Here is a 20,846-nt window from a genome sequence, read left to right as displayed (position 1 = left end):
GAATCCCTGGGAAGGAACAAGTGAGTGTGGGAACACATGCTCAGAGGCGGATCTAAATCCCATTCACCCTTTGACAGAGAGCAAATCATGCAATTTCTCAAGCTTGGTGTTTCTCATCTCATCATAATCACCATCATCCCATTCATTGTTGATTTTCTTGAGCGGTCTCAGTAACTTCTCCATTCGTCCTAGCCCTGAGATTTTAGCAGCCTCTCTTTACTCATCCTTCCCAACGGTGCCACATTGGAGGCTCTTTCAGGGTCAGGGGAATGAGACCTATCATTGTTACTGGTTTTGGCATATGAATACGCCACGGGGAGCTTGCCAGGCTCTCCCATGCAGGCAGGAAACTCTCAGTAGCTTGCCAGGTTCTCTGAGAGGGAGAACTAGGCTATAAGATGTCAGGGAGCTTGGCTTTATAGTCTCTGGATATTCGCCATTGATGGGATCCCACGGCATCAGGGCAGTTTCTGGGTGTGACCACCTGGCTACTGAAAAATGGGGGATCTGGGCAGAAGAGGCCCAGTCCCAATCCAAGCAGGCTTGGAGATCTCAGCCCCAGGTCCCACACACCAGGGTTCCTCTGTCAGTTCAATATGTACTTGATTTATTTGAATCTTTGATCATAAGATATATTAACTGGCTCCCTTCCCCAAATATATATTTTTTCCCTGAAACTGGGATGACTGTTGTATTTTTAACCTCCACATCTAACGTATGATATTTTCCTTCTTCTATGTTTCCATGAAAAGATAATGGAATATCTGTATCTTAACGCTGTCTTGGAATCAAAGAAATATAATCAAAATGACAGTCTCAGTATTGTTGTAAAGATAAAGTCAGGTAATATGTATCAGGCTTTATGGTACACTGCAATGAAAACTATAATTTTTCCACCAAATGTTACATGTCAATGTCACTATTTTTAAAGATTCAAGGAACTTAGGAAACATTATCAGAAAAGCAGCATCCCAACAAAGTGGAAATTACCCCAATCTGCTATCAGAGCACATTTGGAGTACTCTGTTCCCTCATAAGATACAGAATTGGGAAAAACCAGGAATAGTCAAAGAACAGAGGCCAGACTGCAGAAGGGTCTGAAAAACAAGATACTATAATAAATGGTTGAAAGAACTTCAGTGTTGAAGTAGATGATTCTTCTGTGGTTCCAAGAGATAAGGCTGGAACTCAGAGATGGATATTCTAGAGAGGTTCTTTTGACTTTAAGAAATAAGAGCAGTGCTGGAGTGATAGCACAGCGGGTAGGGTGTTTGCCTTGCACACGGTCAACCTGGGTTTGATTCCCAGTATCCCATATGGTTCCCTGAGCACCTCCAGGAGTAATTCCTGAGTGCAGAGCTAGGAGTAACTCCTGTGCATTGGTGGGTGTGACCAAACAGCTAAAAAGAAAGAAAGAAAGAAAGAAAGAAAGAAAGAAAGAAAGAAAGAAAGAAAGAAAGAAAGAAAGAAAGAAAGAAAGAAAGAAAGAAAGAAAGAAAGAAAGAAAGAAAAAATAATAAGAAAAGAAATAACAAAAAATGAGAACTTTCTGATACTTGAGTTCTTTAGGAAGTGAGAGAATGCTCAGAAATGGACTGCTTTCCAAAGAAAGAAGTGTTATCAGTGCCTAGATGCTGCTGTGTCTACTCTCAAAACAGTCCTCCTTCTGTGTCTCAGAGACGGCATCTGAGTCCAACTATACTCCAAACTCTAAGCCTGATTCTTTCTGCTTTAGATTGAGGCAGGCCTGAGGGAAGCGGGCCATAAGCAAGGCTCAGCTCTAAGTGGAAAGCTAGTGCAAAGCCACAGATTGTGACAGGACAGAAGGTCTGATTCATTAGACAAAAATTGGAGTATCGAGCATTAGAGCCACTCACATTGGAGGCAAAGACTCCGTTTGTCTGGAGAAGACTGGCAAATCTAATCTCTATTGAGGTGATAGCAAACAGCATCTCCCAAGGGCCCCCGTATCCTGGAGAAGTATATCTTGCCTTCAGGATAGGCAGTCCTGAGACTCTCGGCTAACACCACCAGATGCTAACCTACTTTAAGTAGAAGCAGTGGGACATTCATGAATCCATGAAAGACGTTGGCATGTCTTTAAAAATGACAGCAACCCTTAATGAGATCCACATTCCTTCCTTAGATGTAGGCAAGATCCCCTGGTTGCTCCACTTAACACATTTTCCCCTGAAATAATGCTCTTGCAATGCTTTAAGGAAGTGTCTCTACCCAAACTGAATAGCTCCCAAGATCTCATAATAATATAGACTCGTATATTTGGACTGTATTTTCTTATCGCTTTCACATAACTTCTAGAGTTCTCTTTAGTATGTACTTTGTGATTCACCACATTGTGAAAGTTGCATCTTATCTAAATCTCTCTGAGCAAAGGTGGTGGATATCACTCTTGTCCAAAAAACCAGTATCCTGTAATTTTAGGCACCTAGTGGAAAGTTTTAAGTGAAACTGAATGGCAGAGTAAGACTAAAAGGCTTTCACAGACTTATTTCCCAAAGGATGTAAGTGTTGGGTCCAAGAGAAGTCAAACTATGGCATTTTGCTTAGCTGCCACAGCCCAGCAGTTCAGGTTAACCTAGATATATTTTGCTCAAAGACATCTCTTACAATCGATGCCTCTGTAAAACCAGAAATAGTTGGAAATCCATATGAAGCTGTTACAAAATTCTTCCACTGCACTGAACAGATGCCACCTGTCAGGTGCTAAAATAGGTTATAAGTTCAAAGTTCAACAGCTCTCCATTAGAGGCTCAGAAACCAGGAGAGGAGACACGTTTTTAACTTAATTGTGTATGAAGAGTTTGCGGAGTTCAATCTGAGGACTAGGGGACACAGTTTAAATGCATCTTGGAAAGGATTCTTAAAGACCACATGGAAATTTAGTTGAGCACACATAAAAGGAAGCATGTTCCAGGAAAATGGTGAACAAGCACAGTGTTCTGGACTATGCAATCTAAAAGACAATTTTAAAAAATTGCAGATATGAACAAGAGAGCAAGGCAGAATAAAGGCCATAACTATTTGCAGATATCCTAAGGACTGATAAAACATTTGCTTCACCATGCAGAAAATACTATGAGAATCAAGGGCTGAGGAGGCCTACAAGTGCCTATAAATGAATACAATAAATAAACACAAAATAAACACAGCCACTAACAAGGAAATTGTCTACCTTAACTAGGTAAGTTTACAGCACATTAGATTTGGAACTGAGTCTAATACTAGCTTTGCTGAAGATCAAAGAAGGTACACATATTGTGATTTGGTGAATTCTGCTCCACATTATGAATTCCAATATCACAAGTTGTCATTAGTGACAAAGTCTATGAATCTATCATGCCTCTTCTGCATATGTGAAGCATGAAAATGAACTAGAGACCTCCAAAGATCTCTTGGCCTGAGGCTCTCATTTGATTGTTTCTCTCCACTTTTGATTTGGCATCATTTCCTTAGAACAGTTAGGAAAGATGTGTGTATTAAACTTGTTGTTATATAAATGTCAGCATTCATTGCCAACTGGTTCAGCCCTTTTGGAAAACAATATAGATGACTCTCAAAAAAGTAGAAATTGAGCTTCCATTTGACCCAGCAATACCACTCCTGGGAATATATCCCAGAAAGGCAAAAAGGTATAGTAGAGATGACATCTGCATTTCTATGTTCATTGCAGCACTGTTTACAATAGCCACAATCTGGAAAAAAACAGAGTGCCCAAAAACAGATGACTGGTTAAAGAAACTCTGGTACATCTACACAATGGAATACTATGTAGCTGTCAGAAAACATGAAGTCATGAAATTTGCATATATGTGGATCAACATGGAAAGTATCATGCTGAGTGAAATGAGTCAGAAAGAAAGAGACAGACATAGAAAGATTGCACTCATATGTGGAATATAAAGTAGCTGAGAGGTGCAAGCTTGCAATGATGCAATTTCTGGCAGATATTTCTCTGGACTTAGTTACTAAAATACTAAAATACAGAAATACAAAACCATGCGGCTGCTAGTGCAGCCACTCGACCTCATATCTCTTCATTCTCAGCAATAGAAAACAAACTATCAAATGCTTCCTATTCAGCAGGTCTGACTTTTGGGGGGAGAAACTCCAAACAATAATAGTGAGTTTTTTGTTGAAATATTGAATGTAATCAACGTAAAGTGAAAGTAAAGTGAAATTTATCAGTTACACAGGCGGGGTGGGGGCTGAGGAGGTGGGGGGGTTGGGGGAAGGGAGAGGTATACTGTGATTCTTGGTGGTGGAATATGTGCACTGGTGAAGGGATGGGTGTTCGAGCATTGTATAACTGAGACTTAAACCTGAAAGCTTTATAACTTTCCACATGGTGATTCAATAAAAGAATAAATTAGTTAAAAAAAATACAAAATGCCAGTAAAAATATAAAGACTGGAACATAAATTTTTTTTTAAAATGTCAGCATTCATTACCATTACCACTGTTATTATTTATACCTTTCTCAGTTAGTCACTCTCCTAAATTTAGCCCTGGATTTATTATATGAGCATGAAGGTGTACAAGTGTGTTTATGTGTTTTTAATAGTATACAAAGATTCTTGCAAAAGAATCTCACCTCAACTCAAATTTATTGTAGGGCACACAGTAATTAAAAATGAAATAAATGACACAAATAACAACAATAATAATAATCACTAGTATGTAATTAAAACTATGTGTGTGGCACTATGGTAGGTTTTCTATATAAATATAAAATGTACAAAATATATTTTTATTTAGTCATCACAAGAAATCTTTTAGATAAATTCTATTATACAGGGCTGGAGCAATACTACAGTGGGACATTTACATTGCATGAGGCAAAACTAGATTCAATCCCCAGAACTTTATATGGTCCCCTGAGCCTGCCAGGAGTAAGCATTGTGCATTGCTGGGTGCGGCCCCAAAACAAAAAATAATCTAATATTATAAATTCTCATTTTATAGATAAGTAAATTGAGTTTTAAAATGACTTATTGATGGCCCCAACCTGTGAGCAGTGTTATAATCTAAACAATTTTTAGCATGCCTACAACAATTTTACACATATTTCTAAGAGTTAGGGTCCCTGTCTAGCATTCATCTGCCCCTGTTCAGTCTCCAGCACCTCATGCTTGGCGTGGCACTGGAGTCTCCAAAGCACCACTCGAGTGGCCTCGGTATCCTCAGAACTACAGGGCTTGAGAAGTATTGTTTCCTCAAGCACTTGCATTGAACTTTGAGCCCGTCTTGCCAAGGGGAAAGAGTACTGCTTGGGAAATAAAAAGATTTTCTGTGTTGGGGGGAAATTCCAAATAATAATAGTGGGTTTTCTATTGAAAATTGAATGTAATCAAAGTAAAGAGAGAGTAAAGATTATCTGCCACACAGGCAGATTAGTGGGTGGGATGGGGGGTGTACTTGGTGGTGGAACATGTGCAATGGTGAAGGGACGGGTGTTTGATCATTGTATGACTGAGACCTAAACCTGAAAGCTTTGTAACTGTTCTCACAGTGATTCAATTTAAAAAAGAAGTTTTTCTGAATATTTTTATTTGTGGAAGAATCTCCTGCCCCCACACCAGGCGGTCTTCACTGGGGCCTCCTTGAAGAGGGATCAGGTTGAGTTTCCCTCCCCACCACGAGCAGAGCCCTGGCAGTCGAAGACCTTCAGAACCCAGCCATAGCCATGTTCAAGGTCACTCTCCACACGCTCAAACGAGCCTCATGCATGAAGGAATCGGCAGAGGAACCGAGGTGTGCGGGACTCGGGGCTGAGATCTCCAAGTCTGCACAGATTGGTCCTGAGCCTCCTCTGCCCAGATCCCCAGTTTTCCAGTAGATTGGCAGTCACACCCACAAACTGCCCCCAGCGCCATGTAATCTCATCAATGGCCAAGATCCAAAGACTATTAAACAAAGCTTCTGGAAGAGAGCGATGCAGAATCTTGCACAGCAGATCCTGGCAAACTACCTGTGGCATATTCGATATGCCCAAAACAGTAACATTAATGGGCCTCATTCCCCTCACCCTGAACACGACAGGGACCAATGGAGACATTACTGGTACTCACTCGAGCAAATAGATGAGCAAATGGATGACAGTGATAGAGTGATACAGTGATTTTTATTTGAATTCTCAATACAGTGACTCCAGAAAACAAAAATAAGTCACTTTAATAAATAAGTGACAAAAGTGACTCCACTGTGTCTTAGTTCCACAATCAGATGCTAGCAAGAAGAACAAGCACAGACAGTAATGATGTTCATAGAAATTATCTTTGAGCATCAAATTAAAATCAGCAACTTTCTCACCTATCATATAGTTTATTTCATGTGAACTGCTGTGAATGGGTGAATCTAGAGGCAAAAAAGTGGAGCAGTTCAAAGGTAATGAAGCAAAGAGCATAAAAACTAGTGCTCAAGAAAAAACTTGTCACTCTATGGGAGTTGGGTAAATGTGATACATGGGGTGGGTGGTATTGACCAGGGAAGGGGATACTGGGATAGGGGTGGAGGGGAGAAGTGCCTATAATAGAGGCAGCTGGAGAAAGGGAGGGAAACTGGGAAGGGAGGTGCACACTGGTAAAAGGATTGATGTTGAAATATTTTTTGCCTGAAACTCAATCATGAATAAATTTATAACTTGGTAATTCACATAATATGATAAAATTAAAAGAAAAAGAGTGGAGCAGTTAGATATCTAAAGTTGGAGAAGAAAAAAGATGGAAAAGCCATTCCATGTGTTACTGTCCTTCCAGAACAAACACGGAAGCCAGATAAGCAATAAGAAAGCGTGTACTCAAGAACAAAATGAGCAATAATAATGAGACCATAGCACTGTAGCACTGTCATCTTGTTGATTATCGATTTGCTTGAATGGACATCAGTAACATTTGGCATATCGAATTTGTCACGGGTATCTTGCCAGGCTCTGCCGTGCGGGCGGGATACTCTCGGTAGCTTGCTGGGATCTCTGAGAGGGATGGAGGAATCGAACTCGGGTAAGCCGCGTGCAAGGCAAATGCCTTATCCACTGTCCTATCACTCCAGTCCAATGAGGCCATACCTTTAGTAAACTTACTCATCTTTTTTTCCCCACATTTTTAATTAAAGCACTGTGATTTACAACGTTGTTCATAGTAAAGTTTTAGACAATATTGCAGCACCGATCCCACCACCAGTGTCAACTTCCTTCCACCAATGTTCCCAGGTTCCCTCCTATATCCCCACCCCCGAGCCTGCCCTCTTGAGAGGCATCTTTCTAAGTTGGTTATTAAAGTTTGGGTCTCTTGACTCAGTGTTGTAGACTCTGGTTTGGATATTTGGCTCTATAATTCCTTAACGCCACCCTTGTACCTGACTCCCCTGATCTAGCAGGTTGCTTCTTAGTCTCTTCTCCCCTTCTCCTCCACTCTTTCTTTCCTTCTCCTTCCTATACTCTGGGGCCAAGGTTAATCAGGGCATTCCCCACCCTATAAATCATTGCATTCCCTCATACAGTTATGACACATATCAATAATACTGAGAATAATTTCTATTGGCGGGATGTGGTGACAAAGGAACCCTCATTCACTGCTGGCGGGAATGTTGTCTGGCCCAACCCCTAGAAAATAGTATGGAGGGTACTCAGAAAACTCTGAATTGAGCTTCCATATGACCCAGCAATCCCACTTTTGAGTATCTTTCCCCAGGACAAAAAAACCTTTATTCAAAAGAGTGTATGTACACCATTATTCATTGTAGCACTCAGTACAATAGCTAAAATTTGGAAATCAACCTAGATGTCCAATGACAGGGAAGTTGATCATAAAGATGTGGCATGCACATACAATGGTATGTACCTACACCGATGTAAGGAATGATGACATCATGCAATTTGTGGCAACATGGAACTGGAAGACATCATGTTAAATGGACTAAGCTAGAAGAAGGAAAAACACACGGTGATATCACTCATATGTGGTGATTTTTTTTAAGTATCAGTTGTCTGTTTCTTAGTTAAATGCCATGAGTTAAGTGCCACATTCTTAATAAACTTTACTTGATAATTCATCAACTATAACATCTGACTGAAAGCTAAAACGTGATGCAAAAAAGTCAAGAGTTTCCAAAATTGATGCATGGGTATATTAGACATGGAGGTAGATACATCTTAGACATGCATGGCCAAGTGGGTAATATATAAATATTTGATAGTTAGCATTTAAAGTTTAAAATTTATCATTACTATTTACTACTATTTACTACTATTACTAAAATTTCAAAAATTAAATTGTAATAGTTACAATATTACAATTATCGCTGGAACGATAGCACAGCAGTAGGGCGTTCGTCTTTCATGTGGCCAATCAGTGTTCAATTCCTCCGCCCCTCTCAGAGAGCCCACAGAGCCTGGCAAGCTACCCATGCGTATTGGATATGCCAAAAACAGTAACAATAAGTCTCTCAATGAGAAGACGTTACTGGTGCCCGCTCGAACAAATCGATGAGCAACAGGATGACAGTGACATTTTATCTATATAGAAATATATGTGTATATATCTATCTATACATAGATAAATATAGAATTAGGTTTTATATCCATATAAATATCTTTATCTATATAGATATATCTATTTACTTAATATATCTATTATCTATTACTTCTTTCTTTAAAATGTTATTTATTTTTATTTCTTTCAGACTTATAGGGTTTTCATTTTTTCCTTCCTTCTTCCCTTCTACTCTTCCTTCCATCTTTCCCAGGGATGAAATCCAGGGTCTCACATATGTGAGGAAAATGCCCCGATGCTGAACTGCATCTCTGCCCTATGTCTTGGCTTGTAGATCAGTTTTTAGCATAACTGTTTTAATGTCTCTAGCCTATATTTTAATATATCATTAAAGACTCACAACTTAATTTCTACCTGTTCAAATTCTAGTCAAGGCTAGTTTGAGTTATTTGCCCAACAATTTTCAAATGCACATTTTTTAAAAGGGCACTTTTATTGTATTCTTGATTTTCCACTAGCCTCGGAAATCTTTCAGGTTAGACAAATTAGCTAGAGTTTTGATTATGAGTAGTAAGTCACACTGAGCACGAGTGGAGAGGGCACGATTCAGGTCAAACTTAAGATAAATAACCAGAAAGTCCAAGTTCCCTGCCTTCGTGGTTTTATTATTTTAGCTGTTTAGAGTCTCAAAATTTCCAAGATTAGTTTAAATATTCAGAAGTCAATATTCAATTCTGTTGGCTTGAATATGGAATGATCATCATTGGTTTTGTTTGCTAGCCAGGGCAAGTACTACATCCTGCCACTGACCACCAGATCCTGCCATGGCCACCAGCAGAACAGGTCAGGAAGCAGAGTACAGGCTCACCCCCACCCAGTAGAAAAAAGAATGGACAGCCATACTAGCTGACAGTAGGCCATCCATCATATTTGAATATGAAAAGCAGCACAGATATCATTATTTACATGGTTGCTCCTAGTCCTCATAAACATAGAATTGTATTGCCCAATAACATCAACCTCTTTGCATCAGTTTTTCCCAATAAAATATCCCATAAGGCACTATGGTGTTACTGCTGTTCGGCAGTGCCCAAGACTTAGAGCAGAATTTATAACCTTCCTCTGAGGTTTTCCCAACTGTAAGTTAGGGATAATAAAAACAAGGGATCCAAGGTTGTTGTGAGGATTAAAGAGGAGATTCAGAGAAGTGGCTGTGCCTGGAAATGCTTTTTTGAGTATCATTTCCTAACTGTTTGTTTGTTTGGGGGTTACACCCATTCCGGGCTAAATTCCTAGCTCTGTTCTCAGGAATCACTCCTGGCCAGGCTCAGGAGACCATACAGGTGCTCTTGCCCAGTTTTGCGCAAGGCAAGTGCCCTACCTAATGCCCTATTGCTCTGGCCCCTTGAATATTATTTGCATTACTACTACCACTACCCCTCCTACATCTGTAGCAGCCATGACCACTCTGACTATCACCCCCAAAGGCAGGAATGGTCTGGCTTAAACTGGGCTCTTCAGAATGATGGAGGGAATGGTGACTGTGATAAGATGAGTTCCAAGAGTAAAATCTGTCCTCAGTCACTGCAACCCCATAAGGAAGTTAGGATTTATTGTCACGACTCTAATTGAGAATTTCTGAGATGAATGGCATCACTGTCTCTGGCTTTTCATCCCCATTTTAGTATATAAACGTTAAGACCCTTGCACATCAGCACCTTCACTGAGAAGAGTCAAGGACACAACCTTGACCTTCTGGGTGTGCAAAGGCCAGAAAAGGGAAATTGTGATGCTGCCATGTAGCCATTATAGAACTCTCATAAGGCCAGAGTACTTTCAATGTCAAATAAAGAGAATATCCAATGCAAATGGATCACCTCAAAGCTTAACTTAAAATTAAAGGGGAGCCTAAAGATACTACAGGGCTTTAGGCAATTTTTTCCTTTTTCTTTTCCCAAAACTTTATCCTATTAAAGCACTGTGAATTACAAAGCCATTCATAGTTGATATTTTGACATACATTGTTCAAACATTGATCCTGCCACCAGTGTCAACTTCCATCCGCCAGTGTCCCCAGATTCCCTCTTCTACCCTCTTCTCTACCCCAGCCTTTGCCTCACACAGCCAGGCTCCAGTTCAATCCTCAAGCACCAGGGGGAACAACACTTAAGTGGAGTCAGGAATTACTCCTCGGCATCACAATGCCCCCCAATAAATAAATAAAAATCGATTATATAAGTGCCAGGGATATAGTTCAAAGGCAGGCGCCCATGCTTTCAAGGTAGGAAACTGGAGTTAGTTCCCAGGCACTACATGACCCTGAACACTGCTTGAGTTTGGACCAAAATGTACCAAAATTAATTAATTAATTACATGGTATGAATATACTTGTTTTCAGCTAAAAGAAATAAATCTAAACTTAACCAGGATAAAGACATAAATTGCAATACATATTCTAAACCTAGAATCGGTAATAAGATTTACTTAGATACTATATAACCAAATGACAGATTTTACTGACTTTCTGAACATACTCCTGTAAAGCTTTTCCTTTCTTACCACATTTGGAGAAAATTTATTTTACAGAATATTCTTTTGGGAAAACCCTATACCTTTGTATTTAGGGAGTTTCCTCTTTTATTCTATACTCAGACACAATGTCTGCTTCTGTTTCATCAGTAATATTTTGTTTTGCTATTATCTCTAGGTGCAAAGGTGGTGACGCATATGGGAACACAGATATGTGATTTACCTGTCATAAATGAGCTTTTATAAGACTTTTATCCATAACCCGTAAGCTAGACAGTCAGTGAGTAATTCACTTAATATTTCTCTTTAAACTTATCAACAGCTATTATCAGGTTAACAAAAGTGTTCCTGTAAAAATTAAACTAGGGGCTGGAGCGATGGCACAGCGGGTAGGGCGTTTGCCTTGCACGAGGCCCACCCAGGTTTGATTCCCAGCATCTTATATGGTTCCCTGAGCGCCACCAGGAGTAATTCCTGAGTGCAGAGTCAGGAGTAACCGCTGTGCACCGCCAGGTGTGACCCCCCCAAAAAATATTAAATTAATAGCATATAACAATAGCATCTTAACAAAAAGTCAGAGGAACCTTTGCATTTTTTTGAGAAAGCTAAAAGAGCATAGTATAATGACAGAGGTAACAGCATAACATCTATAAATGTGACATGGAGTATAAAGTTCAGTCAACAATATAATCCTGAAACAACAGAGATCTGTAACTTCACAGCTTGCATCTCTGCAAAGCCGAGAAGTTGAAAGTTTAGCATGTCACTTCAAATATTTTCATTTTAAGTACCCGCTTCTTTCTCCTTTCTCTCTCAATTTTATTTTTTTAAATGGAGACCATAAAAGAATACAACATTTTAAAATGCCAGTACATTATCTTGAGCACTACTGTTCTTCAAATAACAAAAAACACAAACATCTCACAAGCACTGCAGGCATACAAACACACAAAACTCAACTACTCTCACAGAAGAACAATTTCATGCCCAGAATACTTCAGTAACAAAGTAATAAAAATAAAATTACTCTTTTGATCTTTAAATTAATGAAATTAGGGAAGATGCTCTCTTGATATTTTATTTGATTGGCTTCATTTCATTTTTATCGCTACTAGCAGTACTTTAATGTTTCAGAAGGCACAGTCCATTTTTACAGTCATGTTTACACCTTGGGTAACCATGGAGTCTGAGAAGTTAATTCCTAAGAATAAAAATCAGTGACAACTAAGGAAGGGGTTCAGCCCAATTTAATCCACCTGTCAGCCCACTGCGATGGGTAGGCAGGCAAGGGATTCTCAAAAATTTCCAGAGGTGATTAAAATGGTATTGTGGTTCAGTACAAGGAGCAGTATAAGGAGCAGGCCTGCAGGCTGCATCCAGAAAGAATATACAAATGTGTGAGAGGCGTCACGGCAAAGTTGGACACAGTCCCTGCTACTGGCTTCCTAATGTTCAAAAAGAAAACAAAATCAACTGCATGTAAGATCACAGACATGCCTAAATGATTCCAATTTAATGGGAGAGACAATGAAAATTATCCTGGAAAAAAAAAAAGAAAATTATCCTGGAAAAGGAACTGAAAATGCTTACTGTTAAACAAGTACAAAAGTCCAGGATAGAAACCCAACACTCACATGCTATTTCTTCTTGGCTTTCACTTGCATTTAATATTGTCAAATGCTGCAGCTTATAGTTTCAGAACAATCATAGGCCCTGAATCTCCGAAGTAACAACAAACTCCCATCATTCTCTGAAAGAACTTGAGAGCCACGGAAATGCGACCCCGACTGTCATATATTGCCCTGCACAGACAAAAAATAAAAAATCTGACGTAAGCAAAAATCTGAGAGTCAATACCTTATTTACTAACCTGAGGCCCCAGTGAAAGTCGCTGCATGGTGCTTTAAAAAGAGTCCTTAGTCTGAAGCTAATCTCCAAAGCAGCTGACAGCCAGAGGGGAAATGGACTACCCTGAGAATCCACATCAACAGGGAAAACAGTGTGTTCCCAGACCGGGTGTAGGCCGACTCCCTACAGGCAACTTCAGTCAGAGCCAAGCCCACAAAGAACTTTAGCCTATAAGCTCTGGTAATGAACTTGAAACCACACCCCATATGTTAAATAGACACTGGGCTGCACAGTGGGAATAGAAAACCCACAGGCGGCGTGAGAGAAGGCTTCAAGCTTTATTTTCATACTTGCTGCCCAAGAATCTGTACACACACAAATAGAAAGAGCACTCTCGCTCCCCCCGCAGACACTGCATTACATTTAACTGCATGTTAAACAAGAGGAATACAGTCTGCTCTCAAGAGAGGCCGTAAAGTGAGTTTTATCCTGCTGAGTTGGGTGGTGGTGGCAGTGCACTAGGACGGCGCAATTTCTCCTTGCCAAAGAAACACCTGGTGTTTGTTTCTGAGGTTCAGAGTTGCATGCTAGCATTACTTTCAGATTTTTTTTTATTACCATGAAATAAGTCTAAAATAGCCCATTGAAATCTCAAAGTGAACATAAGTTCAAGGTTTTTACTAATGAAATTTTAGTAAAATTTAAATGACTTCAAATGAACTTCTAATGATTTTAAATTGGTAGCTGTAGGTCTGAAAAATCACTCATCATTTATTTGACACTTTGCATTTCTTCATAAGGCAAAAAAAGATTCAGTTGCTTTTAAAATGAAACAATGTCATTGATCAGGCTAAACATTCTAAGAAAAACCTAATTCATATGGTGAAGTGTAATTTTACAAGTATACTTCTCATAAAAAAATCTTACATGAAAAGCAGACTTCCAGGGGGTTGGAGCGATAGCACCAGCGGGTAGGGTGTTTGCCTTGCACGAGGCCGACCCGGGCCGAATCCCAGCATCCCATATGGTCCCCTGAGCACCTCCAGGAGTAATTCCTGAGTGTAGAACCAGGAGTAACCCCTGTGCATTGCCGGGTGTGACCCAAAAAGCAAAAAAAAAAAAAAAAAAGAAAAAGAAAAGAAAAGCAGACTTCCAGAGATCTAAAACTGCCTCATCCCTGTCAACAACCTCTCCTCCCCCACCCTCTCCCACCCTACACACACACACACACACACACACACACACCCCATTCTCAGATCTACGTGTCAAAATTTCTCCTGGGGTCTCTGAAAAGATTGGGCAGGTGCAAGAAGGCCAACTTCCCGGGAGGAAAGAAAATTAGCTGCCAGGCTGCAGCTTCCATCTTTAAAGGAGCCAGTGCCCCACCTGGTGGTAAACTCAAGGTAAAGACTGAAACTGTTAACCCCAGCGACACTAGAAGGGAAGGTACAAAAGCATATCCATGTCACAGGCAACGTATGTAGAGGTCATTCAAAGCTTTCCCCTTTCTACAAGTGGAATATTTCTAGGATACAGAAAAATGCTGATGCCCCCAAAAGTAACTATATTCAAAACCATCTGTTTTCTGTGGCTTTGGCTTGCAAACACATATAATGATTTGCGTTCCCAAAGAAATCCTCAGCTAAATCATACTGATCTCATGCTTCCCCAAAGAGCTGCAAAAAAAAATTCCTAGGAAGTCAATATAATCTCTGAAACTGAATAAATATGGATAAATCCCCTTCAACCAACCAATGACAGATGGAGCATTGAATTTTGGAATTTAAATGAACTCCCAGGAATTTTCTTGTCTTTCTTGCCTAAAGGTATTTCTTCCTGTCTCAAAAATTATTTCTGCTAAAACCAATGTCTTATTTCAAACTCAGTGGAGATCAAAGAACGTTAAAATATCAGGTCCCAATTATACTACAGTCCTTAATAAAACTTCAGCAAAAATAATAGTGCAGTAGGATTTGACTTTTCAATGAACCCAAGCCACACTACTGAAACAGAAGAAAATGATTCTTATATTGTTCTGAGTACTGATTATATTATATCATGATCAGCATAATAATTAATCTACTTAAATCCATTCTACAAGTGAGGCCTGGTTTCAAAGCACTTTTCAAATAGAAAGTCAGCTCAACCTCACTATTCCATTTTCCATCATTCCAGTCCTGGAAGACTAGTGACTTCTGGAAGTGGTGGATATGACCACTAGTTGAGCCAAAAGTAGGACTTGCATCACCAGAGGCTCCTTATTCCCTGGAATGAAGTGTTCTATATACCTTTCCCAAGCTAGACACTGTCCCAAGACCCAGCCTTGAGACAGTATGTGCTTTTGAGGCGATGGGGACAAAACACATCACTACAGCCAGATAACGCTTCCATCACTGTATCACTGTGATCTCATTGCTCATCAATTTGCTCGAGTGGGCACCAGTAACTTCTCCATTGTGAGACTTGTTACTGTTTTTGGCATACCGAATACGCTACAGGTAGCTTGCCAGCCTGTGCCATGTGGGCGAGATACTCTTGGTAGCTTGCAGGGCTCTCTGAGAGGGATGGAAAAATCGAACCCAGGTCAGCCGCGTGCAAGGCCAATGCCCTACCTGCTGTGCTGTTGCTCCAGCCCAATGCTTCCATATAAACTTACAATTAGATGGATGTGGGCAAAGATCTATTTTGTTGGCTGCCTCATATATAAATTATCTTGCTTATTAAAACTGTGCCCTCGGGCCTGAGAGACAAGTCAAGGGGCTGGAAACATGCTTTGCTCCTCTACCACTTGTTAGCTAAAGAACTGCTAGCAGCAATCCTGAAAGCAGAGACAGGTGTGGCTCCAAAATAAAACAGAACAAAATGAGACTTACTAATTGCCTCTTTCTTCAGCCTAGCCCTGCTCTGCTGGTAGAGGGCACTGTTTTGAATTACACCCAGGAAGCTTCCAAGGCAGTTAATGAGCAGCCAGCTTTACAGATGAGAAAACAGAGGCACTTAAAGTGTAAGAACTTGCCAAGATTGAACAGTGAGAGGCAGACCTGGGCTAGCACCTGTTCCAGTGCAAGTGCAAACTGCTCAAAAGCCTGCAAACCTTGGAGGAAGATGAGGGAGAGAAGGTGGTTGGACAGGAACTGCCGTGTGGACTGCTGTGTGGACAGGCTCCACGTGGGCCAGGCTGGAAAGAGCTTCCAGAGAAGCAGCCCCAGACCCAAAGGTACTCTGGCAAGTAAGGGGTCTGCAGGCAGAAGACTGTGGTGCAGCTGTCACAGCTGGGGATATGCACAGCAACCACTGGGGCAGCTGTGTGCGGAGGCTGGATGCAAGAATTCCCTGAGGTCCCAACACACAGGCGAAGGGCATCCCCGAGGGAGTTCACGCCAGTGACCAGATGTTAACATTGGAAAGAGGAGGAGTTAGGTCTTAGAGTAGAGACTTAGAAGCCATTCGAGGCAAAAGGTCAAGCAAGTCAGTGGCTTAAAATGTACAAGTTGTTTTCTTGTAAAGTTTTCCTAGTGCTTTATATATCTTGGGTATCAACCCTTTATCAGATAACACGTGGGAAAATATTCTTTCCCTACCCATCCCCCATCTCTCCTCTGCAAGCTTGTTTTTTTGTTTTTGTTTTTTTTTTTTTAATCATCGTGAGATACTGAGTTCCAAAGCTTGGTCAGATTTCCATCATAGGTGTTCCAACTCATCCTTCCACCAGTGTACATTTCCCACAACCAATGGCCCCAGTTTTTCTTCCTCCCCTCCCCCCAGCCTGTCTCAATGGTAGGCATTTTCCTTTTCCTTCTCTCTCTATCTCTCTCTCTCTCTCTTTCTCTCTCTCTCTGTGTCTCTCTCTGTCTCTCTGTCTCTCTCTGTCTCTCTCTCTGTGTCTCTCTGTCTCTCTTTCTCTCTGTCTCTCTCTCTCCCTCCCCTTTTGGGCACTATGATTTGCAATACAGATAATGATGACCGGACTTAAAAAAAATAGAGGAGGGAAGTGGCCATGCTGGTGGACAGTGGGGTGCTGGAATGTATTATGCACAAAATCTTACTAAAGTGCCTAAAATAAAATTAAGGAATAATTTGGGAGGTAGTTGGGCTATACCAGGGGATGTTCAGTCGTACTTCTGGCTATGCAATCAGGGGTCACACCTGGCAGGACTCAAGGGACCATATGGAGTACCTGGCATCCAGCCCAGATCATTGCAAGCAAGGCAGTGCCCTACCCATTGGGCCATCTAGCCCCTAATTTTATTTTTTAATGTACAAGTTTGGATGCTGGGGAAAAAGCACAAAGGGCTTGAGCATGTGGAACCCCCAGATTCAGTCTTTGCTAGTATTGTCACCACACCAAGAGCAGCAACTAAACATCACTGAGCATGGCCCCCAAACCAAAAAGAACTGATGGAGAAATAAAGATTTTTTTTCAAGTGCAAGTTTTTACTTTTACCCCTTTATCAAGACTTTGAGCAGCAGTCCCGGAAGCGGTGGTGCTCATGAGCTTGTGGGGAGGGTTGGGGTTGGACCAGGCAGATAGCAGCACTCACAGAGCCGGAACACAAAGAACGGCAGGCTAGTGTGAGGTGGGTAGGGCCCTGCAGGGAAGATGACTTCTAGAGGCTGGGCCAGACGTCCCAGGGCCATGCAGGGTGGCAGTGCTGGATCTGGAGGTCTGTGCCAATCCCCTCTCTGGAGGAGCCATGCCATGTAAGAGCCCTGGCACACTGCAGCAGGGGGCACAGGCAGTGGGACATGGTGAGTTTCCCCTGCAGAGGACACAGCCCAGAATGAACTGGGAATGTTTTTAGGCAAGGGGTTTCCAAAGATTTCAGAATTTAGTAGAGGCAATTTTTCATTTTTATTTTCCCTATCCTCTAACTGGGATGTAATTACAATATTCTTTCAATTACACGTGTAAGTAACATTCACAGTAAAATTGTCATAGCTGTGACTTGTCACCAGGAGAAATCAAAAACAATTTCATGCTCTATGATAATTACTACAAGTAATTCAAAATCTCATTTCCATTCATGTCAACACCACTGGAAAATCACAGTAGGTGTTTGCCCCACCACCCAGCGCTTATCTTGTAAGGCATTACTAAAATACATATTCCAATATTACATATTTAATTTTTGCATACAGGAAGCTATATATCAGCATAAATTGGTGTATGGTGTATTGTTATCCTTTGCATCCTAGTATTTTGCCTTTATTTGGGGTGGGAATTAGGTCACACCTGGTAATGGTCATGGACTACTCCTGGCTCTTTGCTCAGGAATTGTTCCCAGTGGTGCTCAGGGGATCTTATCTGGTGCCAGGGGTCAAGCTCAGGTCCACTACATGGAAGGAAATGCCTTGCCTGCTGAACAATCTATCTGGCTCCATGCATTTAATTTTATACTTTAAATATTAATCCCACCAGGGCCCCCTTGGAGCGGGGGTGGATTGAGTTTCCCTCTTCACCCCAAGCAGAGTCCCAGCAGCTGAAAACCTCCAGAACCCAGCCACAGCCATGCTGCAGGCCCCTCTCCACATGCTCAGACGAGCCTCAAGCATGAAGGAATCGGCAGAGGAACCCAGGTATGCAGAACCTGGGGCTGAAATCTCCAAGCCTGCTCGGATTGGTGACTGTGGCTCCTCCACCCAGATCCCTAGTTTTCCAGTAGCTTGGCAGCCACACCCACAGACTGCCCCCAGTGCCAGGTAATCTCATCAATGGCCAAGATCCAGAGACTATAAAACAAAGCTCCTGGAAGAGAGCGATGCAGAATCTTGCATGGCAGAGCCTAGCAAGCTCCCTGTGGCATATTCAATATGCCAAAAACAGTAACAATAATGGGCCTCATTATTGACCCTGAATGCGACAGGAACAAATGGAGACGTTACTGGAGCCTGCTCAAGCAAATCGATGAACAATGGGATGACAGTGATGCAGCGATACAGTGAAATATTAATCCACAAAAAAGATTCTCTTCACCAGGATGCCAAAAAGATCCCCCAACGCACATTACATACAAGGAAACACACAAAAGAGATTACTTAAGAGGAGAAAGCAAAAACTGCAGAAGGCATTCTGAAAGGACACCCGGAAGGGCGACCAGTGGAAGACAGCCAACGACTCACCCGGGACTTCTCACGTCGGCTCTTCCCTCCACCAACAGCACGACCCAAATTATATTTAAACCAGTCATCCCTTCAATTTTGCCAACAATGTGCTTTCACATGCCTCGGCTCGTGAGCATATCACCAAGACAGGCCAGTAAATGCCAGAGGCTCTGAAAACTTACAGAAGCTAAAGCCTAAGACAGTCTGCTGCCCAGAGCAGCACCATGCATGAGATCCCAAAACAGGGGTACCTGCCACCCCACTCTAAGAGACCACAGCCAGACACACAGAAGGGTGCAGTGAGGAAGGAATCCCTTCTTGCATATGTGTGTGGTAGGGAGCAGAGCATACCCATCAATGCTCAGAGGTCACTCTGGCCATAGTGCCTGGGCATGCTCCCAGCCATGCGGGGGGCCACACAGTGGCGGGGCTTGAACCCCAGCCTCCCCCATGCCAAGCATACATGCCAGACCTTTGACCAATGTCTCTCCCGGCAAGTAGGGACCCCTCCCAGCATCCGCACTGGCTGAGCCGTGTAACCTACCCAGAGAGGACACAGTGCGTGCAGATCCCAGATCCTGCTTCTCCTCACACAGCCGTCTGCAAGCAGCTTAACAGTTTCTTTGGCTTACTTAGTCAATACTCCTGTTATTTAGTTCTGATTGGCTATCCAGGATGAATGACAAGATTTACAATATTTCATCTGTTTAGTTTTCCTTTGGCTATAACCGGAACGAAAGCCTGAACTTAAGCAATTAGCCTGAAATGAGAGAGACCGGCTGAAACAATGCGCACTCTGTTCTCTCGCCTGTGCCGGCCACTGGCCTTCATTACTGAATCCGTGACGCTAGTTGCCAGGGCTGCGTGGAGGACAAAGTTGCTTATTGTCTTGCATGCATTCCCTTCGCTGAAACATCTGCCATAGCTCCTATCTATATTTTCATTTGTTTCACTGATGCTTACAGAGTTGTTTTCTTAATTGCTGCAAACTGCTTTGAAATCTATTCCAACCTTACAAAAATGTAACATTTCGTAACTTGGTAATGACAAAAATTTCAAGGTGTGTTCTAGATAGCATTTTATATTACTGCCAATTTACAGGAAATTACACAATTAGAGTATGTTTTATCTCATGGCTAACTAGATTGAGGGGCAGTGAGTAAGTTGTGTGTGTGTGTGTGTGAGTGTGTTGTGAGAGAGAAAAAGAGAATAAGAGAAAAAGAATTCACAGATAACTCAAGCTTCTTCTACTATGTTTTCCTTTCATACAATGATGAAAACGTGATATTATATGCTTGCATTAATATACTCTCTTGGAAAGTAAGCTGAATGTGTTAATACACATGAAAAGTCTGAGTTATCCTATTTGCTGATTGATCTTTAATTCCTGAATGTCTCTGTTTTTCTCTTTGTATAAAAAGTCATAATGCAAATAATCATGTGCTTTCTAATAACAGTCACCTGAAAACTACAGTGAGAATTTTGTGTTACAAAAGACAAAAAATGGGGGGGAAGGGGGTAATCACAATTGGTTTCCAGTCCTGAGAACAGAAGTGCATTTGTGTGAGTAACTAAAGTCTCTCCGGCTCCCACCCTCTTCACCTTCCACCTCAAACCCCACAGCTCAGCCAAGCACCATAAAAGGGGAAGTGGGAACACTGTGCCATCTAAGTTACAGATCGCAGAGATAAGCCTGCTGCCACATCTGTGGGATATGCTCTCTTCTTTTCACTGACACCCAGAAGCATTTTCTTGCTTGTCCAGTTTAAAAGAAGGAAGGGTTTCCTGCTAGCCTGGCCATCCCGGCAGGAAGCTCTTCTGACTCTCAAACTTGCCTCTTCCTTGCATGTGACCTCT

General features: G+C 41.6%; 1 protein-coding gene across 2 annotated transcripts in view; it reads right to left on the bottom strand.

Moving 5' to 3' along the window:
- The window catches only part of PLD1 (phospholipase D1), a 288,369-nt gene that overhangs the window by 213,473 nt on the left and 54,050 nt on the right, over positions 1–20,846 (bottom strand). The window contains exon 1 of one of the 2 annotated variants that reach the window (XM_055127576.1): positions 19,534–19,622. The exons of the other annotated variant lie outside the window; for it this stretch is intronic. The gene's annotated coding sequence lies outside the window, so the exon portion shown is untranslated. Of the gene's footprint in view, positions 1–19,533; positions 19,623–20,846 lie in introns of those variants that run through there. 2 annotated transcript variants of the gene reach the window in all.

Source organism: Sorex araneus, chromosome 2 (genome assembly GCF_027595985.1).
Source record: "Sorex araneus isolate mSorAra2 chromosome 2, mSorAra2.pri, whole genome shotgun sequence".
Classification (NCBI taxonomy): Eukaryota; Metazoa; Chordata; class Mammalia; order Eulipotyphla; family Soricidae; genus Sorex; species Sorex araneus.
The sequence above is the reverse complement of the archived record's forward strand: the minus strand, read 5'-3'. Positions and strand labels throughout refer to the sequence as shown.